General features: G+C 38.6%; 2 pseudogenes; both read left to right on the top strand.

The window, feature by feature from the left end:
• Nucleotides 1–2,544: 2,544 nt before the first annotated feature.
• LOC101587314 overlaps nt 2,545–9,768 on the top strand; it is a 10,083-nt pseudogene continuing 2,859 nt past the window's right edge.
• LOC105741310 lies at nt 7,297–8,054 on the top strand (annotated as a pseudogene).

The following is a 9,768-nucleotide window of genomic DNA, read 5'->3' as shown; positions in this document are numbered from 1 at the left end:
TTTAGACCACTGAGCCGTCTTACCAGCCCCATAAGGTGTTTGTTTTTTTTGTTTGTTTGTTTGTTTGTTTGTTTTGATCTGAATGCCCTGAGGGGTGGTTTGGCTGGCTGGAGTGTTGTGGGGATCGAACTACAGCAACCTGAGGCTGACAGCTTTGTGGAAGCAGCCACTTAAACAACTGAGCTAAGGCCAGGCCCCCCTTTTTCTCTTTTCTTTCTTGTTTTTTGTTTTGTTTTGTTTTTTGTTTTTCGGAACCGGTGATTGAACTCAGGCCCTTGTGCTTGCCAGGGAAGCGCTTATTCCAATGAGCCATCTCCCCAGCCCCTGATCATGAAATTCTTTAGTTGTTCTTTGTCATGAAAGGATTTTACTTCTCCATCAAACTTGAAAGAGAGTTTTCCAGGGTATACAAGTCTGGGTTGGAATTTATTTTCATAGAGGACTTGAAGTACTCTGCTCCATGCTCTTCTTGCCTTCATGGTTTGTGAAGAGAAGTCAGCTGTAATTCTGATGGATTTTCCTTTGAATGTGATCTGCTTCTTTTCTGTAGCAGCTTTCAGTATATTATTTTTGTGCTGGATTTCTGGGATCTTGACTATTATATGTCTTGGTGTGTTTTTAATTGAGTTGAGGTTCCTTGGCATTCTGTATGCTTCAGTTACCTGAATGTCAAATTGTTTCCTCATATTTGGGAAGTTTTCTGCTATTACTTCTGCCCATATTTTTTTAATGTCCATTACATGGACTCCTTCTTTCTCACTGATGCCTATTAATCTCACATTGTTCATCTTTGCATCATCTTACAAGTAATGAATTATTTTTTCCTGCATCCTACTTGTTTTTAAGAGATCTTTTCTTACCTTTTCACTAGCTGCCCCACCATCTTCAAGATCTGAAACTCTGTCTTTACTTTCCCTCAAACTATTTTCCAAGCTTGTGATTGAGATTTTAAGTTCTTCTATATCTCTTTGACTCTGCTTCATGTGATCTGTTTCTCTCCTGTATTGCTCATTCAAGGAATCTGTCATTTTTGTAATACTCTCTATTTTTTTTTATTGATGTCCTCTTTAGAAGCAATTATTAATTGTTTTACTGCAGACTTTTTTCAGATTGAGTTTCCTCCCTATGTTTCTGTAGTTGATTCTTTACTTCAGATGTTGTGAATTCAGTGAATTCTTGTTTATTTCAGAAAAGAATTCCTCTCTGAGTTCCTCTATAATTTCCGCTGTTGCTTATTTACTTTAGACTCTATTAATTCATAAATTTCTTCTGAGCTATTGTCCACTGCACTTGTTCTGGATGGGCATTGGGTTTACTCCATATGTTTCTGCATTTGATTCTTTAGTGCAGATGCTATTAATTCAGGGATGTCTCTTTTCATTTCCAATCTGAGTTCCTCTATACCTTTCTGCACTTGTTTATTTATTTTGGAAGCTGTTGATTCATTGATTTCGGCTGTGTGGTTTCCAGTTTGTTCTGTGCGAGTGTCCTTTGCACTTGTTATGCATGAGCTTGTGTTCTAAGATTGCATTTTGCTCCTTCTCATTGTCATTTTGTGTAGCACTGTCTTCTGACCTTTGTTGTAGATCTTTGTTGCAGTTATAACCTTAGCACCTTCTGAAATTCAGGGGCAGATCTACAAAGTTTGAGTTTATCTAGCTCTGCCTGTCTTGGGTCTGGCTGCATTGCTCAGCTCCTTCCTGCTGCTGCCCTTGGGAGTGAACCTGTTGTGTCCTTCTGGCAAGATGTTCTGCTCCTGGACTAGCTAGGTGGTTCTGTCCCCTACTCTCTCTGAAGGGACTGTAGCTACAGAGTTTCATCCCAGGCCTGTTATGCCAGGCCTGAGCTGAGTCTGAAGGGAACAAAGTGGAGTAGGTGGGAAAGGAAGCTCTCCCACACATTCCCCAGGCCTGGGCTAGCCCTGGATCTGGGGGTCCCAAGAACGTGCCAGAAGATCTCACTCACTGGGGGGGCGTAGAGGGGGACTGCGTCGTGGTGGAGGGTTCCTAAGGGGGCAGAAGAGAATCTCACCCATGCTGCACCTGTGCTTGGATGGGACTGGTCCTGCTGGCACAGGGTAGCCAGGAGCTCTCCCACACACTCACCTGACCTTTGCTAGGGCTGATTCTGGTGGTCCGGAGAACGTGGTAGAAGTTCTCACCACTGGGAGGGATTTGTGGGGAACTGTAGAGTGGAACGTTTTTATTTTTAAGACTGAACTGCTCTAAGAATCAGAAGCCACAGATCAACTATACTTCAGGGTTTCCAGGATAGCAACACAATAATGGCTAAATGGAAAAAGACCACAGAAGATAGTCTCATGGAAGGGGTGGAGAGTATCAAATACCATAAGACCTTGAAATGGCAGTGAACTCAGGCTGCAGAGAACCCCACTTCCACTCTCCACCGAGTCAAGCCAGGTTGATGGTAACATATTTTCTGTAGAGCCTGAGTCTGAAAGTGGTAGGAGTAGGACCTGTGTTGGGTCTCTTTGTGACTACATCCAGTGAAGACCTCAGTGGTCTGTTTTTCATATCTGCCAACATGACCAAGGTTACATTTGCCTTGGATGTTTACATCATGAAACAAGTGCAAAACAGGCCTACAGAGCAAGTAGAGTGCCTCATAGAGAGCAGCAGCTTGGGGCACAAACACTAAAAGCTCCTTTGTAGCTACTTCTGAGGCACACAACACATTAGTTACAAGCCCAGTCCATCAACAAAATAGTGCAGGTCTCACCATTAACACAGCAAATAGTGCTTGAAGAAACACAAATAGGTCTAACTGTGGCTCACTCACCATCCTCCACATTGCATGTATTTTAATATCATAGGCTCTGAAAAACATTAATTAACAAAAAATTTGAACAAAAAGCAAATTTTAGACTCAGTTCCTTCATTCGGGCCCTTCTGTTTTTCTTTATTCTGCTCTTTGTTTTATTGTTCTTATTTCTTTCTTCATTACTTTTACTTAATTCTACTTAACTTCATTATTTCATTGAACTTTTCATCTTGTTTTTTGTTCTTCCTCATTCTCTTCATGTTGTTTCAAATATTGTTTCATTGTGCAATTTACGTTTTCCAGTTACATCATTTTCATTAGTACTATTACACATTATAAAATTTTAAAATTTACTTTATGCTATTTTTTCTGAACTTTTTTCATTATAATGATGCTGTAGGTTTTGCTATTAGATTTTTTGCATGTCTACATGTAGTTTCTTCATGTCAATATTATTAAATAGCACATTTTTATATTTTTATTAATTTTAATGAGAAAGAAAACAATGAGAGATTTTCAAAACAGATTAGTAGGACAGTTACAATAAATAATATATTGCATATTGTTGTATTCATAGTAGCTATTCAGAGTAAAAGATGAATACATGGTCTCTTGTCTAAACAACATCAGTACAGATCATTTTTCTCATTGAACTAAGTGAAAATAACTCTATATCTAACCTATTTTGTATATACATATATTTTTTTTTCACTAGAAAATGGTCTTTCAGGCTAGGGAGATGGCTCAGTGGAATAAGTGCTTCCCTGGCAAGCACAAGGGCCTGAATTCAATCCCTGGTTCCACCCAGAAAAAAAGAAAGAAAATAAAACGATCTTTCATTTACATCCCCCTTTTTTGTTTTGTATTATCAGAGATGAATGTTTCATTGATGTTCGAGAAGCTGTATTTGGAGAAGTCTTAAAGGACCTTTTCATACTTGATGCCAGTTCAAATATTATAGTTACTTGAATTCACCAAAATATCCTAATATAGTCCAATAGTCCATAATAGCTGTGGGGGGCTGGAGAGATGGCTCAGTGGTCTAAAGCACCTACTTGGAACAAGCTTGGCAAAGCACAGGGACCACAGTTCGATCCCCCAGCACCACATGCCAGCCAGCTGTGCCCCCTGGTGGGCTGAGCTGGCCACCCCCCCACACACTAAATAAATAAATGTTTAAAAAAAAAAAAACTGAGCTAAGGGGCAGGTCCCCAAAAAACATTTCTAAAAAAGAAATAGCTGTGGGTTATTAGCAGAGCTGGTAATTGTCTGAAGTTGTTGACTTGAGCCTTTCACAGCTCAGCATATAAATATGGCATTACTTTTTATACCTTGTGGTTATACTTTTCTGCTTGATGACTAAGACCAAATTAAAGCAACATTTATATGACTAAAAATGTAACTTTTGTATTTGACAGGGTCAGTCAAATATCCTCAAGATTTATCCTGAAGCCATGTAGAGCAGCCTGTAGATCTTTTGTCACTGTCAGCCATCTGGATGAGTCATAGACATTGCTTGAAGCATTTGTTCTCTGTCAAAGATGGAAAGATTTTTTGTTCTCTCTAGGTGACTCTTCTTAGGCACACTCTATATCGTCAATCACTTTCCTCCGTAGCACCATAATCTCCTTGAACAAAAAACTTGGGACACCACTGAATTACAGGACATCATAGCACAGGTTCTTTTATGGCCTGAGTCCTCAATGACCTTGAAGAGCTAAGGCCAAAATATTAGATATCCTTGTAGCCCTTCTTTTTCTCTAATTTTTGTTCTGCAGTCTTTAGCCAACATTCACAAGAAACTTATCCTATTAACAGGTATTTGAGTTTAATGTCACTATCTGTCTGAGTATCAATTGCCTTAGACATAATATGAAACTGGTATTTTCCAATAACCATGGATATTCTAAAGTTTAAATCCCAATAGAATGTAAAAACAAAACAAATACACATTTTTACAAAGAAATTTAGAAAAAAAATATATGACATATTAGCAGGACAGTCCTATGACATTGTTTTTCTTGTTTCTTGTTTTACTTATTGAGTTTTTCATTTTAAAAACATTTTTTTGCAGAACAGGGGATTGAACTCAGGTCCTTGCACTTGCCAGGGAAGCGCTTATTCCACTGAGCCATCTCCCCAGCCCAAAAACATTTACTTTAAAGAGATTATAGCAATAACTGATATAACATTAGAAGCAGTACACATTTTGAAGACCATAATGATAAGTATTTCAAGTATGGTTTTAGTGTTAAACATTGCTATCCTCACTGTAGTGGCTTAGCACAAATATCAGCATACAGAGTTGGTCAGGGTGAGAATTCTAGCCATTATCTGTTATTTTCAAAAACCTTATGGAGATTCTTGCAACATTGCCTTGACCATCTTGTTCATATAAATCCATGGTTCACCCCTGCTATATTTCCTAACTTTTCTACTTTCTCTGTCTTCATTGTTTAATCCTTAAGTTCTCACCTTCCATTTATTTTTTTTAATTTTTTTTCTGTATTTTAGGGAAGGGTCCAGAGGCTGTTCAGGGTCTCATTAATAGATCAGACTCAAAGTGATGCTCTTGTTTACAAACTCTCAAGAGCTGGGATTACACGTGGGCACCACCATGCCCAGTCTCATTTGAGATCTCATTGCACCACAGGTGGGGGTGGCATGGTAGGCCCGGAGATCGAAGCCCTGGCTTGTGTGCCTAATTGCAGAAGCTTTAATCTGCTTAGCTATTTGGGTGGCCCTCACCTTCCATTTAACTGTGTTGTATCTTTCAATTTTCATTTCTTCTTTTGAATTCTTACACTATGGAGATTATATGATATTTCCATACGTGAGTCTGTTTTATTTTACTTATGAGTATATCTTCAGGTTGCAACCAATTACACATGAAGGCTGACTTTATTATTCTTTATGGCTCAGAAATAATCCATTTTAGAGGGGCTGGGGAGATGGCTCAGTGGAATAAGCGCTTCCCTTAGCAAGCACAAGGTCCTGAGTTCAATCCCGGTTTCACACACCCCCCCCAAAAAAAGAGGGATTGAGAAATAATCAGTTGTATAAAAGCACCACACGTATATCACTATGATATAATGTTTTCAGTTCTTTTTAGAAAATTTCAAGAGGGGCATTTCTGGTTTGAATGGGATTTCCAGTCCTAGTTTTTTAAGGAGTCTCCACACTGATTTCCATAATGGTTGCACCAGTCTACATTCCCACCAGCAGTGGAGAAATGTTCTTTTTTTCCCTGCAGCTGTTCCAACATTTGTTATTGGTTGATTTCTTTATGATAGTCATTCTTTCTGGGGTGACATGGTATTTCAATGCTGTTTTAATTTGCATTCATGGATGGCTAGTGATGTGGAACATTTTTTTCATGTACTTATTAGCTTCTCATATTTCTTCCTCTGAGAAATGTGTGTTCTTCTCTAATGCCCATTTCTGGACTGGGTCTTTAAATTTTGGGGATCCTAATGTTTTTTAATTCTTTATAAATTCTAGAGAGAAGGCCTGTGAATGCTTATTGGTTATTTTTTCCAAATGTGTGGGTTGTATTTTCACTCTGTTGGTAATTTCTTTTGACGTGCAAAACATCTGAATAAGAGGAGGTCCCATTTGTTAATCCTTTCAAGTGTTTCCAAGGCAGTTTGGTTTTTGTTCATGAACTGTTTGCATACCCCTATATCTTCAAGATTTTCTCCTACTTTCTCTTCCAGGAGATTTAGTGTTTTCATTTTAATGTTTCGATCTTTGATCCATTCTGACATTAGTTTAGTGTGTGGTGATAGACCAGGGTCATTTTAGTTTTTGACATGTAGAGAGCCAGTTTTCCCACCACCATTTAATAAAGAGGCTTTGGGGGGGTCTGCCCCATAGCTCAGTTGTTTAAATGCCTGCTTAAGCAAAGCCCTCAAGCTCAAGCTTCTTTGGTTCGAAACAAGACAGTCACTGAAAACCAGAAATGCCCTAAAGGCATTTCGAGCCAAAAAAAAAAAAAAAAAAACCTTCTACCATTAAGGTAAACAGAAGACCCAATGCTATTATGGTCTACTGGACTCTTTTAGAATATTTTGCTGAGTTTACACACCTAGAATATTCAGTAACGGAACTTAGAAAAATAGGGTATACAGATGAAGATCCATTTTGTATCTGTGTATTCAAAGTGGTTAGGATAGATATATAGTTGCATTCTCTTAATGAATAGAATGATTTGTTCTAATGGTGTTTGTAAATAGGATCTCAAGTCTGCATCTTGTACAGCAATGAACCACTAAGAAGAATATATGCAGTGTGTTATTTGTTGAAACTGTACTTCCGATTTGATTTGAAACTGTCTCATTGCTGTTTATCAATAAAATTTTGGTTTTTTAAAAAAAAATAAAAAATAAAGAGGCTTTGGGCTTGCAGTGGTGCCTCTGAGCAACTTAGGGGTTTGAAAACCTCTGGGGCAAGCACGGGCCTGCTTCTCTGAGTCCTTTGGCTACAGGACCTGTTGATGGCGGGAGAGGTTTCATGATGAGTCCGTGAGAAGCAAGCTGGAGGCAGGGATACAGACTGAGAGGTTAGCTGTGCCTGAAACACCTCCAGCAGCCTTCTCGACAGTCCAGTCAGTCATCCTTCCAGTCACTCAGCAGGCCACCATAATGTGAACAGCTTTTCCTTCATGATGCCCTCTGCTATGCCATTTCTGTCTTAGATCCAGCTGACCATGAACTACATCAATCACAATAAACCATTTTTTTCTTTAATGGACTTTTCTGCTGGATAGTTAAGACCAAGATAAAGCAAGACCTATGTAACAAGAAATGCAGCTTTTGTATCTGATAAGCTTCTGCTGACAGCTCTCTGTCCAAAGACTTCAGACTCAGGCATGGTGGAATATCACTGAAGTGAAGAAGGCAGCCCGTGTCATCATTGAGAAGTACTATACGCACCTGGGAAACTACTTCCACACCAACAAGCGCGTGTGCAAGGAAATCACCATCATCCCTAGCAAGAAGCTCCACGACCAGATAGCAGGCTGTGTCACACACCTGATGAAGTGAATACAGAGGAGCCCTGTGTGGGGAATCTCCATCAAGTTGCAGGAGGGGAAGAGAGAAAGGAGAGATAATTACATCCCTGAGGCCTCAGCCTTGTATCAGGAAATCATTGAAGTAGACCGTGACACTAAGGAAATGCTGAAGTTTTTGGACCTCGGCAGCCTCTCCAACCTGCAGGTCACACAGCCTACCGTCGGGATGAATTTCAAAACACTACATGGAGCTGTTTGAATCTTTTTTGCTACACTGTAATGTCAATAAATTTGGGACAATGAAAAAAGCCAGTTTTTACAGTATCATTTGTTGAAGAGGCTACCTTTTTTCTGGTGAACCTGTTTCACTCCATTGTAAAAGAGAAGACAGCTGAGTGTGTTTGTAGTTGTGCCTGCATCTTCTAATCTGTTCCATTGATCCTCAAATCTGTTTGGTTTTTTTTGTCCCAATATTGTGCTGATTTTGTCATAATAGCTTTGTAGTATGGTTTCAAGTCAAGAATTGTGATGCCTCCTGCCTTGTCTTTATTGCCCAGAATTGCTTTTGCTGTTCTATGTCTCTTCTGGTTCCAGATGAATTTTAGAAATGTTTTCTGTAGCTCTGTGAAGTATATTAATGATATACCAATCAGGATTGCATATAATATGTATAACAGTTTTTGGGGGTATGGCCATTTTTACAATATTAGTTCTTCCTATCCAGGAGCAAGAAATGTCTTTTTATTTTTTGAAATCCTTTTTTATCTCTTTTTTCAGGGTACTATAATTTTCATTGTATTGTGGTTTGATCCTCAGGTCCTCATGCCTTTCTAAACCTGTCCTTAAGGCATCCTGAGCCAGACAAAAAAAAAATCCTTCTGAAATTTTAGGGGCTTGCCCATCAGCTTAGTTGTTTAAGTGCCTGCTTAAGCAAAGAAATCAGGCTCAGAATTCTGTGATTTGATCCCCAGATCTTTATACCTCACCAGACATGCCCTTAAGGCATCCTGAGTGGGCAAAAGAAAAATCCTTCTGAATTTTTGGGCCTGGGAGAGAGCTCAGTAGAATAAACGCTTGCCTGGCAAGCACAGGGTCCTGAGTTCAATCCCAGGTACTGCCAAAAAAAATAATTATTTCCAAGTATTTCATATCATCTCTTTTTGGTTGGGTCTTTCTCTGGTTTTTGGTATCATGTAATGCTTGCCTCCAGGAATGCTTCCCTTTCCAATTCATTAAAGAGCTTTAGGAGTATTGATGTTCAATCTTTTCTAAGTTTCTTGTAGAATTCAGCCTGAATCCGTCAGAACCTGGGTTTTTCTGTTACTGCTTTTTTAATATATTTTCAACTTAATTGACAGATATTAGATTATTCAAAACTTTTATATCATCTTGATTCAGCTTTGGTAATTCATATGTACCTAGGAATCAGTCCACTTCTGCATTTTCCATCCTATGAGAGTGAAGATTTCCTTCTTTAAATTAACTTTATTGAAAATCAATAATTACATATATTAAAAATTGTAGACAAATATTGAAATGTGAAAGATATGAGATGTAAACAGTGAATTTTAGAGAAATATTTCTAGAATGAAAACATAACATGAGATTAAAGATAGATTGCACATTGTAAATAAATTATTTACAAACTTAAATGAATGTAACAATAAAAATTGTTCAAAATAAAAATGAAGAATTTACAGATCAGTCATAACAGTTCATTCTGTGTCAAAACCAAGAAACTTGTATTCATATAATTAGAATTCCCAAGTAGAAAGGGGTGGGCACTAAATATTTAAAGATTTAAAATTTCTGAATTTATGGGGCTGGTGAGACGGCTCAGTGGTCTAAAGCACCTACTTAGAACAAGCTAAGCTAAGCAAAGCACTGGGACTGCGGTTCAATCCCCCAGCACCACATCCCAGCCAGCCCCGCCCCCTGGTGGGTTAAGCTGGCCACACACAGACACAAAATAA

Source organism: Octodon degus, unplaced genomic scaffold (assembly GCF_000260255.1).
Source record: "Octodon degus isolate 3935 unplaced genomic scaffold, OctDeg1.0 scaffold00419, whole genome shotgun sequence".
NCBI lineage: Eukaryota > Metazoa > Chordata > Mammalia > Rodentia > Octodontidae > Octodon > Octodon degus.
The sequence above is the reverse complement of the archived record's forward strand: the minus strand, read 5'-3'. Positions and strand labels throughout refer to the sequence as shown.